Source organism: Dermacentor silvarum, chromosome 2 (genome assembly GCF_013339745.2).
Source record: "Dermacentor silvarum isolate Dsil-2018 chromosome 2, BIME_Dsil_1.4, whole genome shotgun sequence".
In the NCBI taxonomy this organism is placed as follows: domain Eukaryota; kingdom Metazoa; phylum Arthropoda; class Arachnida; order Ixodida; family Ixodidae; genus Dermacentor; species Dermacentor silvarum.
In genome coordinates, this window is record NC_051155.1 from 51,800,826 (window position 1) to 51,819,676 (window position 18,851).

At 42.6% G+C, this 18,851-nt stretch overlaps 1 long non-coding RNA gene across 1 annotated transcript in view; it reads left to right on the forward strand.

The window, feature by feature from the left end:
* The window catches only part of LOC125943002 (uncharacterized), a 44,543-nt gene extending 27,476 nt beyond the window's left edge, over positions 1 to 17,067 (forward strand). The window contains exon 4 of the long non-coding RNA XR_007465479.1: positions 16,828 to 17,067. This is a non-coding gene — a long non-coding RNA (uncharacterized LOC125943002). The remainder of the gene's footprint in view (positions 1 to 16,827) is intronic.
* The last annotated feature ends 1,784 nt before the right edge of the window (positions 17,068 to 18,851 follow it).

Genomic DNA, 18,851 nt, shown 5'->3' on the forward strand with positions numbered 1-18,851 from the left:
TTTTCCCAGGTGTCGGCAACATGGCCGACCACCATGCTCGTCGATGCAAGCGATGTATCAACGCCAAAATATTGGATTTCTGCTCAACTCGGCAGTCAAATTAGCACGCAGTAGTGCGGTGGAGTCCGAATTAAATAGAATGGCGTACCTTAAGGTGTGCGAAATTTCGGTCGAGTTTATTTTGAAACTTATGGGCCAGTGATCCTGCCTCAAAGTAATCCGAATAATCGAGCTTGTTTGAACTGCTGGTGTCGAAATAGTTAGTCGACGCCAGTTGAACCATTCGATAACATTCGAACCAGTCGATACCATTGAACAGTACCTGGTGTCGTCTGAAGCAATGACTGAGCGTTATGAGAGGCTCATCAAGGCTGACCTGGCTCAGAAAAGCATTGATGACATTGAGTCAGGCCAGGTGCTTCTGACTGATAAAGAGCCGTGCTGAAAAATAAAGTGTCAGCTATCAATGAAAAAATCATGCGATGTGAACATATGAGCAGCTTCACTCAACTTGAAATAAACTAATTACAGCACACTGTGTGAACAGGTTCGTGTCTTCATATAAATTGAGGGAGAGAGCGAGAGTGAATAAACTTAATCAAACGAGCACGCGAGCGTAGGGAAACATGTATTAGAGGCGGAGCAACATTGTTTTACAGCAAGCAAATACTTTCTGGAATAACGCTTGTCAATTTTAAGTGTTTGAATTAGCTTAGAACGTGTCCAGCAGTTGGCATTTATTAGCTCCAAAGTGCTCCGAAATCTGAATCTGCATTCTCCAAACTGCTCGAAAATTAAGATTTGCTGCTCCAAAAATTGCTCCAAATCTCAATTCATCAGTGGCACCACTGAAATACGCAAGTGATCCGATGTAGAGAAGAAGCAGGCGCTATGTACTTGATAAAGTATATTGTTTGTGTCAACCGCTGCAGACTGTGTGGTGATCAGGGGGCCAAGACCTCGTCAGGCTTTCTTGCCTTTAGTCTTTGCCTCCGCAGGGGACTTTTCTATTCTTCTGGCAAATTAAACATGTATGATTTGATTAGATTTAAAGATAGAGCTACGAGCAATGTTTTACTACAAAAGTTGCACAACTTTGTCTGGCGTTGTTTACAAACTTATTCCTCGCATTTTTGAGTATGACAGCCCACAAACAAATATCATGAAACAATACACCAATAGCGCATGCTTTTATGTTAAATCTTCTCAAACAAAATTAAAAGTACGAAAAAACTAAATACTAAAAGTGTGAAACAAGAAATTGACAATCACTTAAGCATGTACACCAAAGACAGTGAAGGCGAAAGCGTGCGCAGCTCCAGAGACATTACTTAAATTACTTGATGTTCTCATTCGAATGCATTGTTACTTCTAATAATTTGTTTTAACGCGTAAGTATTTATATGGTTACCCAACGAGTAAACTATCCGTCCCTCCGGCCGTCCGTTGCCTAAGACGATCACTTTCAAGATAGAGCCCGCAGAAATGTTTTCGCCAGCTGTGGAAGAAGACGACGAACGCGCGAGCAGTAGCACAAGCGCGTCTCTTACCGAGTGGGTCGCTCGGCCTGACTTACAGCAATAACGAGTGGGAGGCGCTTCTGCACAGCACAAACCTCAACACGAAATCCTGGCCGTCCAGCGCGCCCGCGACAGCACTCACTTACTCACTCACTCACGTGACTTGTGCAATCAGGCACGCACTAAGCAAACCTTTAATAATCCGGAACTGTGGAGGAGCCGTGGCTTCGGATCGGAACGTCATCAGCGCAGCTGGCGCCGCCACCGCCAGTAGTTAGCTTGCCTCATCAGTTCACGTTGCGCCGCCTTCCACAGCAGTTCATGTCACCGTCATTTGGTCGCCGCAGCGCTGTCGCATTTACCCTGATGGCGCCAAGACGACCACAGCCGCTAAGCAGCGCGAGGATTACCAGCACTCAACACCACATCGTTACCACGAAATGCTTACGCATCATTCAGATAACTTCCTGAGGAGATTCTACGCAAATTTTCTTTCCCGCTCGTACTGAAATATTACATAATCTTCCATTAAACGCCCCTGTATTCCTTCCGATGCGGTTTCTTGTGCAAGAAATTTATTTTTATTGGCGCATGTGAGTAGCTTTCTATTTGCACATCTGAAGCGCAGTATCCTGACTACGAATTTGAAGCCCGAAGTGGAAAGTGTCGTATGTGTTGCGCGGGTAATAGACGAGCACCAAGTTACAGTTAGACATGTCTGAAGCATGGACGCTGGATAACAAATGTTTCTTTTTTATAATGTTTTTTTTTTTAACCAGCGGCCGTGCTTGGCTGTGTTTAAAAGTATGTCCGGTGCTCCCTGAAAAAGTTATCTAGGAGCGTTTCTTTTCATTATAGTTATCTCCAGATAATCTGCTGCCGGCGATGTTCGTATAATATACGTAGTTCGATTTGAATTTTACATTGCTCCCTTTATTTCGCCTCAGAATTATCCACATTACATTTTAATTTAAAAAAACCTAATTTAACCTCATTCTGAGGGACACGTTCCATTGTTCGAAGTGTAACTGGAACGCCTTCCTTTCGCATTAAAGGAACTTGTAACGGGAACTCGTTTCAAGATTGGGAAGGAACGAGGAACGAGCTTTCGTTCCTGTTTTAAAGGAACGTGTGCAACACTGGCGTCGCGTAAAATAGAGGAACAAGCACGGCGCAAGCACGATAAGAACGCTCAGGGCCACTCAGCGCCCGTACGAACGAATGAATGATGATTTAGTTTCCCATGAAAGTGCGGGATTCCCAGAACCCAGAACGCCACATGGTGGGGTTCTGGGTAAAATGTTGCGCTCAGGCAACTTAACCAGCCCGAAAACCCATTAAAGGCAACAGAAGACAGCCGGAAATCGCATGTAAGTACACAGGTGGGCAGGCGTCAAATGACAAAAATGTAAATTTACAAACAAACGTAAAACATGTGAGTAATTAGAAAAAACAAGTAGTATGTGCTTACAAGACAGTAATAATTTTCCATACAACAGTAGCGGAGAAAATAGAAATGGTCAGCAAATATTCAAGACTCAAATATATTTACATCTACGTAATGCGAAGCATTCATGATTTCTATATTAGCATTGTATGACGACTTTAACTCATGTATATGGAATGGCTACAAGAGAGTATATGTGGTAGTGTTAATATTAGTGAGACATAATGGTTGCGATGCGAGATATGATATTTAAAGCGAGCTAAAATCCAGTGGCACGTAGCCAGTGGTCCCAGTGCACATACCGAGTAAACATACCCAGTCGCCCCTGTGGCACATTATGTTGGAGTGCTCTACACCGCGATCGGCCCAATAAAACGGTTACACCTTGCCAGGCCGCGAAAGAGTGGCTGCACACGCAGAATACGCAAAAAAAGTGCTCCACGGTTCACTTACTGATGAAAAGGCGCATAAACACAATGTAGTCGTGGTTGGTGCATTGTATTTCATTTTGAACCGATGAATTCTCAGTTGTACGCACTTCTTTTAGGTTCTACTACTGCCACAGCTGTTATTAACTCTAGCATGATCGAATATTTCCCGTTTTTATAGTCTATGCTTTGTAGTCTTCTGTGTTTTATGGGCTCGTTTAAACCATGCATCAACCTACCCCTAACATTTGCACTGCCTAAGTAACTACATGAAAAATGGCAGTGGATAAAATGCAAAAAGAAAAGGGCACTCAGAGCTTTTTCAGAATAACGAAAATTGGTCTATATATTGATAGCGGGACTGATCGCTAAGCATCACACCAGCAACTTTCTGCAAGTATGTTTTCCATGCTCCCTTTCCTACGTCGTGCCGGTGCTTCGAAACGAGTGAGTTTCCTAAGTGGATATGGGCTCCGTTCATATGGCTTGTTCCATGTGCCGGGCACGTGCCCCACTCTCGGCTTGTCCAACGGCAGCTGCACCGCACCGCCATTGTGTTCCTCGCAGCCTGAAAATGAATGAGTGGCCTTGCCTGCTTCGCAAGTGTCTGATGGCATCGCTTTCCGAAGTTATATTCAGTGAGCTGGCCTATCGGCTTGATATATCCCATCTGTTGTGCAGACGCCAGTATATGACGCCGCACGGAGCACCTTATCGCTGTAATTTCTTCTTCCCTGTTTAAGGGAGACTAACAATTATATTGTCCGGCAGAAAATATATTTAACGCTGATTTGCAAGAGATTTTCTGCGGATGCATCGAATGCCAATTGTTTTTTCTTATTTTTACAGATAAAGCTCCACGTACTAATGGTGAATGGAATATGCCGGATGATTTCCTTGATTCACTTATTGTGGAGACAGCTTTTCTTTGTAGAAGAGTAAAGTGCTAGAATACGACGATTGTTTCTGCAATACACCATAGCGGGTCTATGGAGCGCCTATTCTGTGGCGACAATACAAATAAGGCAAATGATGTTGTTTCCGTACAAGACGACAATCTGCGATGAGTCTGGTGGAAGTTGCGGACTTGATGGAGAATTTGCTTGTTGCCGACGGGTAGTGCGTGCCTCTGCTGCAGATTGTCAAACGCATAGGTAGTCTCGAGAACGGTGCACCATTTGTTCCCCCTACAAATGCGTCCTTAGAAGATGTATGGACCGGGGCTTCTGAACGCTTGTTTCAAGCAGCGTCGGCTGCTCCAAGAAGCCGCATTAGAAGAGAAAGTTTGAACTACTAGTTTTGAAGTATATCCTGCGATGACAGTATTGCGGGAGGGTACTGCTGGAGGCTAGGGCAAGAGCAATTTACGGGGTTTCAAGATCACCAATTTTTTGTTGTATTTCCTAACAGATCAAGTAAACTTAGGCGCTGTATTGCGTTGACGCATTAGCGCACATAAAGAACGCCAGCAGCACTGTTCACGAGTAATTCGACGTTGTGGTGACGCAAAACAGCTCACAAGAATGGCCTGCTGTGGCATGCAATCAGTTGTCGTGTACTTATGTCACAAGCGACGATCGTCATCGCATGAAATTTGTAGTTCAAGAGACGCGTATAGAAGTGAACGTGTTTGCTTAAAAAAGCTGAACGATGCGGGATACACCGCATTTTCGGCGCTCTGCATGCGCCTCGTTTCGGAATGCACGGGTAAAAGTAAATATTTCTCGAAAGAAAACTTATCAAAGGACACTTTGAAAGCACGCAAATGTTTTAGCCTCCCACTGCAGCCTCATTCAATAGTGACATAGGCACATGGGCGATAAAATCAGTTACTAAGTAGGTAATTAACCAACCTTGAATACTTCATAAACAGGCTTGGATGCTGCACAGTCATCGATTATCTGCTGAAGTGACCGTAGGTGTATTGCAGGAACAATCATCGTATTCTATCACTTCACTCTTTCCATAAGAAAAATCTGTCTGCACAAAAAGTAAGTCTAGGAAATCGCCCGCAATATATTATTTAACGAGTAGTCATTACGACACAAAGAAGGCAAATAATGTGGTTTCCGTAGAAGAAAACTTGCGATGAGTCTGCAACGTTTGTTTGAAGCAGCGTCAGCTGCTCCATGGAGCGGCATTTGAATAGAAAGTTTGAACTACTAGTTTTCAAGTATATCCTGCGATGACCGTATTGCATGTCCTCTTCATATTTGTACTCTTCATATTTGAGATTTCATGCGACTTCTTGAATGTTTCACCAATGAATTCTATGTGCTCAACAATCTGAAGCAGTGGCACGCCCAACCCGTCAGCAACATGAAAATTCTCCATCCCATTCCAGAAGTTCCACCAGACTCAACGCAGATTGTCTTCTTATACGGAAACCACATCATTTGGTATTTGTGTGTCGTAGCCATAACGGGCTATGGAAGGCCTTTCTGAGAAAAAGAAATGTACTCTTCATTTTTGCGATTTCATGCGACTTCTTGAATGCTTCACCAATAAATCCACGTTTGCAGCTGTGTAGGCTTTGTAGCTTCAACTTAAAGTGCTTTCAAATTGGGAAAGAGTGTGACCCTCCAACAGCGAACGACAAGAGCAGGAGTTAGCGCTTGTTCTTCATCCGGTGTCGTACAAAGACATGTTAACAGGCAACCGTTAACCATCGCTTAGAGTTCCGTTAGAAGCCTAATTATCTGCTCGTAACTGATAAACCATGTGCAGACATGTTTTTTTAGGCTGTCCTTCACTGATCAAAGCATGCATTTTTAGAATCCAAAAGAATCCAAAAAGAGCGTTCTGCTGATAATTTCTACAAGAGAAAGGTGTGTTATTGGGCTAGTTGTCAATCCATTGTGAAAAGAACGTAACCGCAGATTCACGACGGACAGAAAAGCCGGACACAACCGTAAACTTCCAACGGACATTTTTTAGGACGACGAATGTGTCGATGTGGTTTTCGCATTTAAAGCTATTGTTTTCAGCTGACCATGTGTGATGTAGGTATGATCTTCGCGCGAAATAACCCCTCAAGCCGGTAGGCTCAGTCCATGGCTAGCACGTTAAACTAACTGGTCATATTTTTGTCCCCAGATGCTGGATAGAAAGACAAGAAACGTCAACGCCGTTTGCGTTGCACAGCCAGTGGTACAAAAAGGAAATGGTCATTTTCAACTTTTATCGCGTATTGCATATGCGGAAGATATGACAGCGCGCGGCAATTTCGCTCTTTTTTTTCTGCGCAGCATAATCATTGCAGTGATGCGCCTGGACCTGTGACGTCAGTGCTGAAAAGTTCGCTGTGCGAACGGAACATAAATACGTTATGAGAGAGCCCATCTCACGATGACTGTCGGCGCTAATGCGATTTGTATTCGAGCAACTTAATTATATTATGTAGGTTATTTGAGATTTTTACGTTGCTTCGGATATATGGGACATAAATAGACTTCGAGCTAGGCCTAATTTACAACCGGTCGGTCAGTACCATGGCGGCATGACTGCTGTAGGACGGCGAAGCAATGAACGGTGATGGAATGTCAAACAATGTCGTTTGGAACGATAAAGGCAGTATGACGAGGACTACAAGTCGACATTGGGATGATGTCTCTGAAGTAATGACGGTTCTATAACAACGACGACGTGCGGAAGACCGCGTGAGGACAGTCGGATGACGACTTGTGCATGGCGACGACGATGGTATGACGAGAATCGGATGAAAAAATCTTCAATTACCATGCTACTAACGACCATGACGGAATCACGGGGAGGGTACGACAGCGAATGCATGAGGACCGTTGTATCATCATAATCATGATCATGAGCCTATTTCTATGTCCACTGCAGGACAAAAGCCTCTCCCTGCGATCTTCAGTTACGCCTACTTGCTCTGATTCCAACTTACGCCAGCAAATTTCCTAATTTGATCACCCCACCTAGTTTTCTGCCGTCCTCTAGACTGCGCTTCCCTTCCCTTGGCACTCTTTCTGTAACTCTAATGGTTCACCGGTTATGTACTCTACTCAATACATGAGCTGTGCAGCTCTGCTTTTTTTCGCCTAGTGTCAGCTAGAAGATCAGGTATCCCCGTTTTCTATCTTCGTGTCTCTTAAAGTTACGCCTAAGATATTTTGTTCCATCGCTTATTGTGCGGTCCTTAACTTGTTGAAGGGCTTCTTTGTTAACCTCGAAATTTCTGCCCCATAGTTAGCTTCGGAAGAGTGCAATGAATGCACATTTTTCTTTTTAAGGATAGTGGTAAGCTCCCAGTCAGGATTTGGGAACGCCTTCCGCCCAAGTAACACAGAACGTAGCGTAAACGTTGCCTGATTGTAACAAATGTCAGGCAACGTTAAACAGCCAACCTCAACGTTGAATGTACGTTGCCAGCTGTACGTTCAAGTAATGTCATAAATAAATGTCACAGCAACGTCCTGACACCCACGTTGTGTCAACGTTGCGTGTAAACATCAATTTAACGTGTAAATGGTATCAATGTAGCAACGTTACAAAACAGCACGTTCCCAGAACGTTGCCGGATGTCACCAATATTGACATTAATGTGATGCCAGGCTGCTGTAGCATTTCGCATGTATACGTTCATGCAACTATAAGATATTGTAATTTTCAACTGAACATTCATCTTTATCATACAGTGAGGTATGGAGATGTATAGTGGTTATGCAGTACTTAATATCTTCTAAGGAACACCATGTTAAATTATGTTTATTATGCTTCTCCACAGATAAGATCTGCTACAAATTATATCAAATGGCAGAAGCATTCACATGGAAAAAATGCTAATTGTTGCAACGGTTCACCTATAGTAGACAAAGTTAGGCATAAAAGTATTCCCTTCTTCCACACCAAATGCACAAGACTTTGTGACTGCTTGCACGCCACATGCCCCTAAAAGTGGAAACATTAAGCAAGGGCCATCATGAATAGGCACAAGCCCCATGATACGAGCTGCATAAAATGACGAACACATGCACACTGCACAGTGGATACACACAGATCATATCTACTTGTCCATATAAAGAACAGTGCATTTTTTTCAGTTCAAGTATAGTTTACATCATAGAAACGGCACTAGAGCAAAGGACTATAAGCCACCAATAGGGCTGCAAACACACCGTACACCAGCGCACATTTGTTTCACACACCACACAGGACACATGCACGCAGCAGACATGTTTTTTTTAGGAGGAATCTTCGCGAGCCGCACGATAAACACAGAAGGTACGGACGACAGGAGTAAAACCCGCGCACATTCAACACACCGACACGAAAGGAAATGCGGACGATACGGGTGTAACCTGCGCCACACGAGCTATCAACCCTCGTGGAATTTGATCCTTTCCACCTGAAACAGTTACAACGCACACGAAAACATCGAACACTGCACATCTGTACCTCCGATATCGTGTCAACAATTCCTGAGGCAACAATTCATGTTCACGACATCAGAAAGTTATCTAAAACTAAGTGACGGCGTAGGAAAAGTAGGCAGCATCGCTAAACGTCATGGATTGGCTTCGAGACAGCTTCGAGACAGCCCAACCGTTCAAATCAGGCCACAGCGACGGCTTGATAAGGATAACCGAAGCTGATCTCGAAGGCCATGCTTATGCTGGCTGCAGATGGCGGAAGCAATTCAAAGGTAAAATACGTTTTAGAATTTCTACGCCAAACTATAGTGTAAAATATAGATTGTTCTACAGTTATTTCGTCTCGCAACATCTATACGTAGTTGTGTGTAACCCGGCACAAAATTTTAGTATGCGAGTGTACCGGTTAATATTTTTGTCATCACAGAGGCCACAACATTCTCACAAGTATGCAGGTGGCGCTATTGTTTTTCCTCCGTGTTCTGTGATGGCGGTCGTATGTGCGGGGTGCTACGAGCGTCGCGTTTGCTTGATCGTGTGTTTTTGTGTTTGCTGTTATGAAGTAGGTCGCAGTTAGCGTGCACAGAAGTGCCTGAAGATACCTTGTGTCACGCTGCAAACTCGCCGTATGCGTGGCGCGCCAGGCAAATGTGGCCCAACGATTTTATGCCGTGGAGTACGGTTTCTTTGTTCTCGTTCTGGAAAGTTGGGTGGACGTCGCAAAGAATGTGTGTTAGCGCGCCTCAGCTCGTCCACTACGCAGCGGCATGTATGCGGGGAGTAACATCGTCGACGCAGCACCGGCAACTTGGAGAGTGCTTCGCGACCGCGTCGTACCATTCAAAAGGTAAGTAATCGTGCTGGCTAACTACGCGCGTGTTGTGTGAGCTTCTCGTGTGTGCATAGCGTGCGCGAGCGTATGAAATAGAAGTCCCGCGACAACAGTGATACCTGTGCTGATGCTTGCTGAACGCTGGTTGTCAGAGCTTAGTTACGCAAGTTTAGTGCTTCGATGCGAAATTGAAAATCTTGATAAACGTTTTCTTCCGATGAGAAATATAACGTTCGAAAATAATCGTGTTCATCATGTGCGTGCGGCGCGTGAGCTCCCGCTTTTCTCCTGAAGTTGCATAATGACTCATTTGCCTCTTTACCGATTCTTATTGCAATGACGTTTCCTTGCTTACATGGCAAGGAAACTTGTTTCATATCTACTTGTCCAAGGAAACTTGTTTCATATCTACTTGTCCAAAAAACTTGTTTCCTTGCCATGTTTCCTTGCCTCAACGTTGTAAATAATATCTGCTTACGAAGTTTTCGGTTTACGGCAGCTTTAGAGAAAAAAAATTTAAGCAATCACAGCTTGCTACTAGTCCAACTTACTTTTTAAGACAAGATGTTTTGACATACCTTATACGTAACTAAACATGACAGGGGAAAGTTAAACTGAGTCATGAAAAAAAAATGAATTGTTTTGTAAACAAACATTTCTTTGCTATGTGCTGCTGCGTGTCAATAATTTTACTGTGATCAAAGGGTCCCCATTATCAAGACATTCATCAGTGACTTCTACTTTGTGCTCTGTTGCCACCCTGCAATAATGCAAACATTGTTTTTGTGACTATATTTAGATGCTCCATGCATGTCTAGACAATTTGACAGCTTTATAAAGCTGTGTGCCACTGCTATAAGTTAACACAGAACTTATTTTATAGTGGCGAGGCTGTGACCCATAACAGTGCCTACATAACGGAGGAGCCACCAGACCCCTTGGCTATGCCTGCCGTAGTGCAACATATAATCTGGATGGTCGGGTCAGGTATGTATTTAGTGTACGTGTTCCAAAAAGTAGCATCTTGGTATCATTTGTGGATAAGTTAATCGACATTAGTCAACACAGCTTACTAAATAGGCCAAATATTTATGCAACTTGCTGTTTATTTGTGTTCATAGCTGTTATGCACACCTTATTGTGTTCTATATAAAAGTAGACCTAACATGTCCTGATGTTAAGTATTTTTTCTTGCATCAATCGCTTGGCTGCAAGTTACATTTTAATTTTGCTTAGTACACACTATTTATTACTTTTCATTTTCGTTTTCTTGTTTTGAAACTGTTTCCTATGCTGTAGGATTTTATTTCCGAATTTTTAGTGTTTACACTCTTGTGCAGCTTCTGTGCATATAAGAATTCAAAGTGTAATGGGCCAGATATGTCATAGGTGTAAGCACACAGTGTGCTTACCATTGTTTAACATTCATATTCACGATTATTTCTGTCTTGTTCCAAAAATAACTGCCACTGGAAAATACACATTTGATGAGCTCAAACTTCTTGAAATGATACATTAAGGCCAGTATTCACTGTGCTGCAGTTACTACAGTTCTGAAGTGTTTTCTAGTAAGCCTGCTTTTTTCTCTCCCATTTTTTAATATTCTTGGCAAGCTATCCCTATTCATGCAAGTAGGCATTGTAGGAGTTGCGAGTCTATGTCCCGTTGCATTATTTTTCTCTTTTTTTCAAGTCAATACAGCATAGAACACATAGCTAACTGGTAGGTAGTTCATTGTATTGATGCTCTATTATTAAAAAAGCACACTATTTCGCACATGTCTGCTTGCTCTTGCCATGTTTGCTGGTTATTGCAATGTTGCTCGTCAAATGAATTTGATTTCAACTACACCATACAGAACAGTCTTATTGGCTTTAGTGTAATTTTAATAGTGACAATCAACCAACAAGCCCTAATTCTACAGCTGTCAAGAAGTATTTCTAATACTTTGGGGTCCCTTTCCATATTTTCTGTTTCATCCTGTGTATTTGGTCAGCACAGTGGGCATTCGGTCTATTCATTCTGCTTGGCGCTGCTCAGGTCAGAATATGTTCAACCTGCAAGTCCAAATTGTAATGATATGTGTACGACTTCATTTACTGGCTGGATGAATTGAAAAAGCATTATATCTGATTCTAAGAGTATTTTTGTCAAAAATACCAGTGTCTAGAATAAGCATCATATGCACTGCAACTCTTATAGTTTTAAGTTAGGTAGGCAAATATCTATAGGTATGTATACTTGTGCATATACTTTCTACATATTGGCTAGTGTTTTAGCTACACGAAACGGTCTATGTTGTCACTACTCTCAAGTCAAATTTATGGTTGATGCGCCACTTGTTTTTGTTGTGCACTTACACTTCTGTGGTGTCATAAGCACTGTAGATGCCTGACAGCTGAAGTATTGCAGCAGTAGACAGTTTTAGTTTAGCGTACGCTATGTCATTGCGTACGATATAAAATAGTGGGTCATCACTGCGCACGTGCAGAACGCTATCCGACCTCTAGCGTATGCACGCTATTGCTCAGATTTAGCATTACCGTCTGTGCGTGGTTTGCGTAGTTTACGTTAAACATGGCGGTGGTCCCCGCTGCCCACTTCGAATTGAATTTGGCGTGGCTTTTGCAGAATTCGCTTCGTTCGTAGAAAATGACTGTGTAAGCAACTTTCGCTTACCGTCAGGCCGCTTTGACAACAGTGTAATATGGTTAACCTTGTGGAGTTTTCGAGATCGCTTCTCATTTTGAACGACACGAAGCCTAACGAGGGAAACCGACATATATCAGCGCCACCTGTCAGTGAAGTCGAGAGATAGGTGCGACGATGGCATATGGCCTCTGAGATTGGAAGATCTCGCAGGCCAACTAAAACTAATAAATGTGTGCTGTTTAGCGTACGCTGTACTATAGCGTATAGGCGTACGCTATTAGTTGCATATGCTATACTAAAACTGTCTAGTGTTGAAGCTAACTGGCACTTACTATTGCTACAGTATGCCAACAGATACCTATCACCGTATTTGTGCATTTTCTAAGAACCAGCCGTGTTTGCTAGGTGAAATTTGTAGTGTACGTATGAGTTTGCCAGTCAGTTCATGTAACTTTTCAGGATAGAATTTACATGGGGAGGAAAAGGGTACCATACAACATGACTGCTGCTAACTGACCATTTATTTTGATGGAAGGATTAAAAATAGCAACACTGGATGTGTGCTTATGTTGTGCACAATTTCGTTCAGAGGGAAGGCGTAAGTTGTAATATAAAGGCATAAAATCAGAATAAATGATATTTGTGTAAAAAGGAAAGTAAATATGGGCGCAGACTAACTTCAATCACTTGTCATCTAGAAAGGACGCCTTTTATTTCATGAATTGATCATGGGGTCTGGCTCGCATGTCTTGTTTATGTGGTATGCCTCACTGATCTCTCGTGTCAATTTTTCACCGTAGGTGAAAACAGATGATCTTAATTCAGCCTGAAGTCCTATCGCGGCAATGCACGGCCAAACTGGATGAGCAAGCTGGTCTCTTGAGTGAAATATGGGAACTTATTTGGCACATTTAGTTACCGGCCAGACTGCTCTGTGTACATTTGACCAGTTGTGAAAAAAATACAGTGAGCTGCCTCTCATAGACACTAGACAAATTTGGTGGTATCTTTAACCAAGCAAACCTCCCTTGCCTGCTCGCCTTTCTGAATTCACTTGTGAACTGTCGTGCATATCCTGCCTACTTTATTTTTCGCTGGAAATGTGCGTGCATAGCAGTCCACATGAGAATTGAGGCTTGCTGAGGTAAAGATGCAACCCAATTTGTCTTGTGTTCGTCAGGGGTAGCATAGTCTGTTCCTTTGATCATGTATATATTCAGTCAAATGTACATGGGGCAGACTGGCTGGTGCCTCAACATGTGCCCAGGAGAGCACCATAATTCACTCAAGGGAGAAATATGTTCGTGCCACTTGACAATGCACTGACACGACTGGTGCTGCGCGCCAAATTTCGATTGTTCCTCTATGGCAACCAATTGACCATCAAAATCAGTGACGAATACCACATTAAGGAAATGGGACATGTGTCAGTTGTAGAGATACAAGCTATACTTTGGCTACCACTAATTGCTGAGAGGGTGATTAGAGACAGTTACTAGGAGAGCTCATCTGGTTGGCTGGCACAAACTGTACCTGTTTCTGCACTGCAAAAAGCTGAAAGACTCTACTTGGGCTCACTGAAACTGCTCTTTAAAATAAATTTGAAACAGGGTAAGCTATATAATTTTGTGTGCAGCCCCCACACTAATGCCACTGGACGTACCTGCCATTTCCGGTTACATTTATCGCACGGTTAGACATATTTCTTTTTGCTACCAGCACTTATTGACATAAAACCGATGGCCTATTGCACAAGCAATAAAAGCACATCAAAACGCTTGGAGTAATGTGAAATTTAGGTAGGTTCATGTAAACAAAGCAAATTAATTGCTTTAATAAGAAAGTTGTGCAGACTGGGTAGGAATAGAACCTGGAGTGTGAAAGGAGCACGCTTCCCTTACGCCACGGCAGCTCTTTGGTTCTGGCTGACTTAAGGTGTGCCTAGTGCGTGTCACACTGTGCACGTCACATTGAAGCCATTTGGTTGACTAAAGGTGCTTTCACGTTCCCACACGCAAGCTGTCTTAATGTGTCTCTGCCATCTTTTATTGCAGGTACACCTAGGAAATGTTGTATACATTGGCAACGATAACTGGGGCCTGCTCCAGTGCCATCGCCGGGATTCCCTGTTCTGCAAAAAGCTGACATAACTGATGTGGGGAGCCCTGGCGCTCGGTGTAGGAGTATCACAGGGGCTCCTTGTCGGTGCTTGAAGGACGGCAATGCTGTTGAGAAGCTGACATTGAGCCCTGATAAATTGGAAGCTGTGGGTAGTAAGTATCATTCACATTTTTTCAAGTTTTTGTAATGTTTGTAACAATGCATGTATTGCACCGAAATGATTAACTTTTCAGATGCATTTGATGCATATCTTTCGAAATGTGGTACCCCTGAGGAGAAAAAAATCATCTTCTCATGCTTGGTTTTGGCCGAGCGGTTGAATCGAGTGACAAAGTTTTTCGCGTTTAGGTAGTCTAAGAAGAAACAAAAGCAGAATTAACAAACCAGCTTATTTGTGGCTACTCATGAGTTGCATTTCTTTGTTTAAAAGTGCCTGTGAATTAAGTGGCGCTAACCTACTATCAGGTCCAGAATTTTCGGTTAACACCGCTTCCAAAAGCTCGCGTTCTAATTTGGTTTTTTCAAGGCCAGAACTTCCGTATTCGTCATCCGCGGATAGCAACGGCAACTTTTGCAGTGTAGAGCAATATTCAACCCTTCTCCCGATATGCAACACCTGTAGCGTAGTTGTAGCTGGTCGTTCAGGCACTGAATTGCTGTGCAGATGTAGGCAACAACACAAGAGTTAAGACGAGAGACATGCGGCAACTCTTTAACAAAAAGCTTTATTTTTGCAAGCCCATGTTTATAGCTGTCAGTCACTGCATTGCACATGCGCAATTCGCACCCTTAGGAAGAAAGTAAACTGTCTGACAAGTGTACAGAAGGTGTGCTGATACACACAGAGCCAAGTCGCGAAATCTTTTCAGCCTCAATTATTTTACGTGTTAGTTGATCACCGCTTCTGCTGGAAACGGTACACTGAGCAAACGACGGTTCACAGTCACGCGAACTGCAATGACATTCAAGCCTACTGTCACGCACATTTTTCTTGACATTGTATGAGTGTTCTCTCAGCCGGTGATTGATGCAGTGTCCCATTTGACCTATATACTGTTTACCACAAGGGGGATACAATAAACCACATTGCTAACACAGGTGACAAACGGAATTTGGTGTTTTGTTGCATATGTGTGGCGTGCTGTGACATTGCCTTTGATTACACAACTTTAGAATGATATGCAATTTTCTTGATATTGTGAGAGCTTATGAATGTAGGGTATGACGGCCTGTTTTATGTCTGTCAGATGCAGTGACCACATGACCTCTACTCTGAAAAGCGCATGCACCGAGTGGTTGCCATGTGATCACTCCAGTATCTGACCGACTTAAAGTGGCTGTCATACCATACATTCATAAGCTGTCTCACAATATCGTGAAAACTGCAGATCGTTCCAAAGTTAAAGTTGTCTTCTTTGCACCTCAGAAGCTTATAAAGTTGTGTAATCAAAGGAAATGTTTCAGGGCAGCACACAAGTGTAACAAAAAGCACAAAAATCCGTTCGTCACCTATGTTAGCAACATGAATTACTGTACCCCTCTTTCTTGTGGTAAACAGTACATAGGCCAAACAGGACGCTGTATCAATGACCAGCTGAGAGAACACTCTATAATGTCAAGAAAAACGTGCATGACAGTTGGCTTGCATGTTGTTGCAGTTCATGTGCCAGTGAACCATTGTTTGCTCGGTGTACTGTTGTCAGCAGTAGCGGTGATCAACTAACACGTGAAATTATTGAAGCTGAAAAGATTGCGCGACTTAGCTCTATGTGTGTCAGCATCTGTACACTTATCAGACAGAGTTGACCTACCTAAGGGTGTGAATTGCGCAGGTGCAATGTGATGAGTGACGGCTATAAACATGGGTCGCTGAAAATAAAGCTTTTTGTTGTAAGTCAGCACACGTCTATTGTCTCGTCATTTCTGTCGTCAATATCTGTGCTGCAATTCACCAATATGTTGTACCAACAAGTCAAATTTATCACTCACTCATTCGAACTTTCTTTCATCACGAATGAAATGTGGTTTTGGTACCGTGGTAGAGCATTCACATCATTTGTTAATTTTTGTTTTCTTCAAAGACTGAACTGGATGTAACAAGCAGCCGTGGCATTGCAAGGAAGCTTTATGTTAAAGGAATATATTGATACTAACGTCTTAACTGCTTAGCGCAATAAAGGAAGTTGTGGGTATTGTTTATTGTGCTTTCCTTGCTCTTGTGTCCAAACTTATAGCTATAATGGTTAGGTTTTACTGAAATTTGCTTTTTGATGTTTTGCATTATTCTCCTGTGTAAAGTCACTTGTTTGTTTCACAGTTATGCGAAGCTTAAGTTGTTTGTAAGCATTTTTATAGCCTGTTTTCACAGTAAACATGGCTTACTTCAGTGTTTCAGATGGCACTTTATAGTTTGATGTAATTGATGTCTCTGCAGGTTACCGCATTATTGACTTGGAAACCAGTGAGGTCTGGATGCAAGTGAAGCTACCGAGGGAGGCATGTGTGCATCACTTGTGCTGCTGGCCATCCTCTGCAAAAGTGACGGCTGGCAGTCAGTGCTTGGATGACTTTCTGTTACTCTACGCCTTGGGCTGTGTTGACTACTTCACACTTGCTGCCATGTCTGCAAGCTTAGGCAAAAAGACCGGCTGGATGCTTGGCAGGAAATAGTATCCAACCGCAGTGTTACTGTGTTGTGTTGTACATTACAAAGTGATGGAGGACAGTATTTGTGCTGTTAAGAAGTATAAATTGTGTATTGCCATTGAAATAAGGGAACTCGACACAAAGCAAAAGATTTCGAAGTCTGACCTACATGGGAAAGCAAAATATATTGTGTTGTAGTTGTAGCTGTTAGTAGAGTCTTAATATGCGATAGAAGACCTTGATGTTTAATAGCAAATATATTTAAGTGTGTTATCAGTGTGTTATCAGTGTTTAAGTTACTGTTATGTGTCATTTGTTTGCCAGGATGATGTAGGCAGACAGTAAATAAATGCATGGTTTGAGATTATAACCAGGTTTGTCTATGGCATTCACTATTATTTAAGGTGGACCAATGCATATTCATGGGTGCATATTCAACCACCACATTCCTCCTGCACAAACAATTCCTACATACTAGCGTTTGGTCTTAGCAGCTGATGTTGGCTATTATACAATTTCTTGAAAGCACATGCAGCTACCGACACATGATTTTTAGAGCAGTAAGTCGGAAGCAAAGACTGATTTTTTTCTGTGGTCTAAGCTTAAATGATATGTTTAAGGAAATGAACATTTGTGGAATATATTTACTTTCCTGCTGCGAGAACCTTTATACGAGAACCTCTGCACATTGGACGTGCATGCTGCTTCTCTTGCTGTTATAGCCAAAATGAAAAATTGTTCTTGTGAACCACTTCGCAGCTTTGCATTGTGCACTTTTACTTGCAGTTAGCATTTATATGCTGTGCTATGGACAACAGCAAGACAAGTCAGGCAAACCACCATGTGAAACACTTTAAAAATTCTGGCTTAGGCGCGTTGGTACTATATATAGTGCAAGACAGATGAGCTGCCCGTACAGCAGCGCTGTCAGCATTACACGGCTGACAGCACCGCAAACCCTTTAATTTATATTTGTTTGACAGATAATGCATTCTAGTAGTTTTCATGTCGTATATGCATGAAAATGTAAACAAGAACTGGTGAAAACAGCATTATTTTACGTGTATAGTGTACCTTACCACAAGGTAAGGTACACATATCTTGGTAAACTACACAAGATATATACGTAATAAACGCTGTTTTTCACTAATTCTTGTTTCACATTTTCATGCATATGCAACATGAAAACTACTAGAGTAAATTATCTGTCAAGCAAATATAAGTTTAAGGGTTTGCGGTGCTGTCAGCCGTGTCATGCTGACAGCACTGCTGTTATGCATGTCTACAAATATTCTGCAATGTCAGTTGAGTGTTGCTTGAACGTCACATACGTACGTTGCCTGAAAGCTCAAGTGACAAAGGCAACATCCACATTACGTTGCCAGGAAGTTCTGTTAACGTTATGTTAACGTCGTGAATGTGCTGCTCAACGCTGCCTCAACGTTACGACCCAACGTTGTGTGGCGATCAAAAAAGAGGACATTAGCAGCATGTAGGCAACGTTATACGCCGACATTTGTGCACATTCAGAGAACGTTATGGCAACATTTTGCGTTACTTGGGTGCTGCCGTAGTACAAGCAAATTTCCACACCCACAAAATAAAAGCTGTTCTGAGGGAACCGCAACAGCGTCATCAATTTCAGCTAGGTTCCATGCGCACGGATTTTTTCCCTTACTAATGATCCATTTACGGCTGCTTGTTCAAGTGGAAACAACGTATTACAGCGTAGGCTGTTATGGACTCATTCCAATAGCCGTTTCTGGTCGCGATGATGCCGCCGCCACCCCGTAACCGCTATCGCCGGAAATG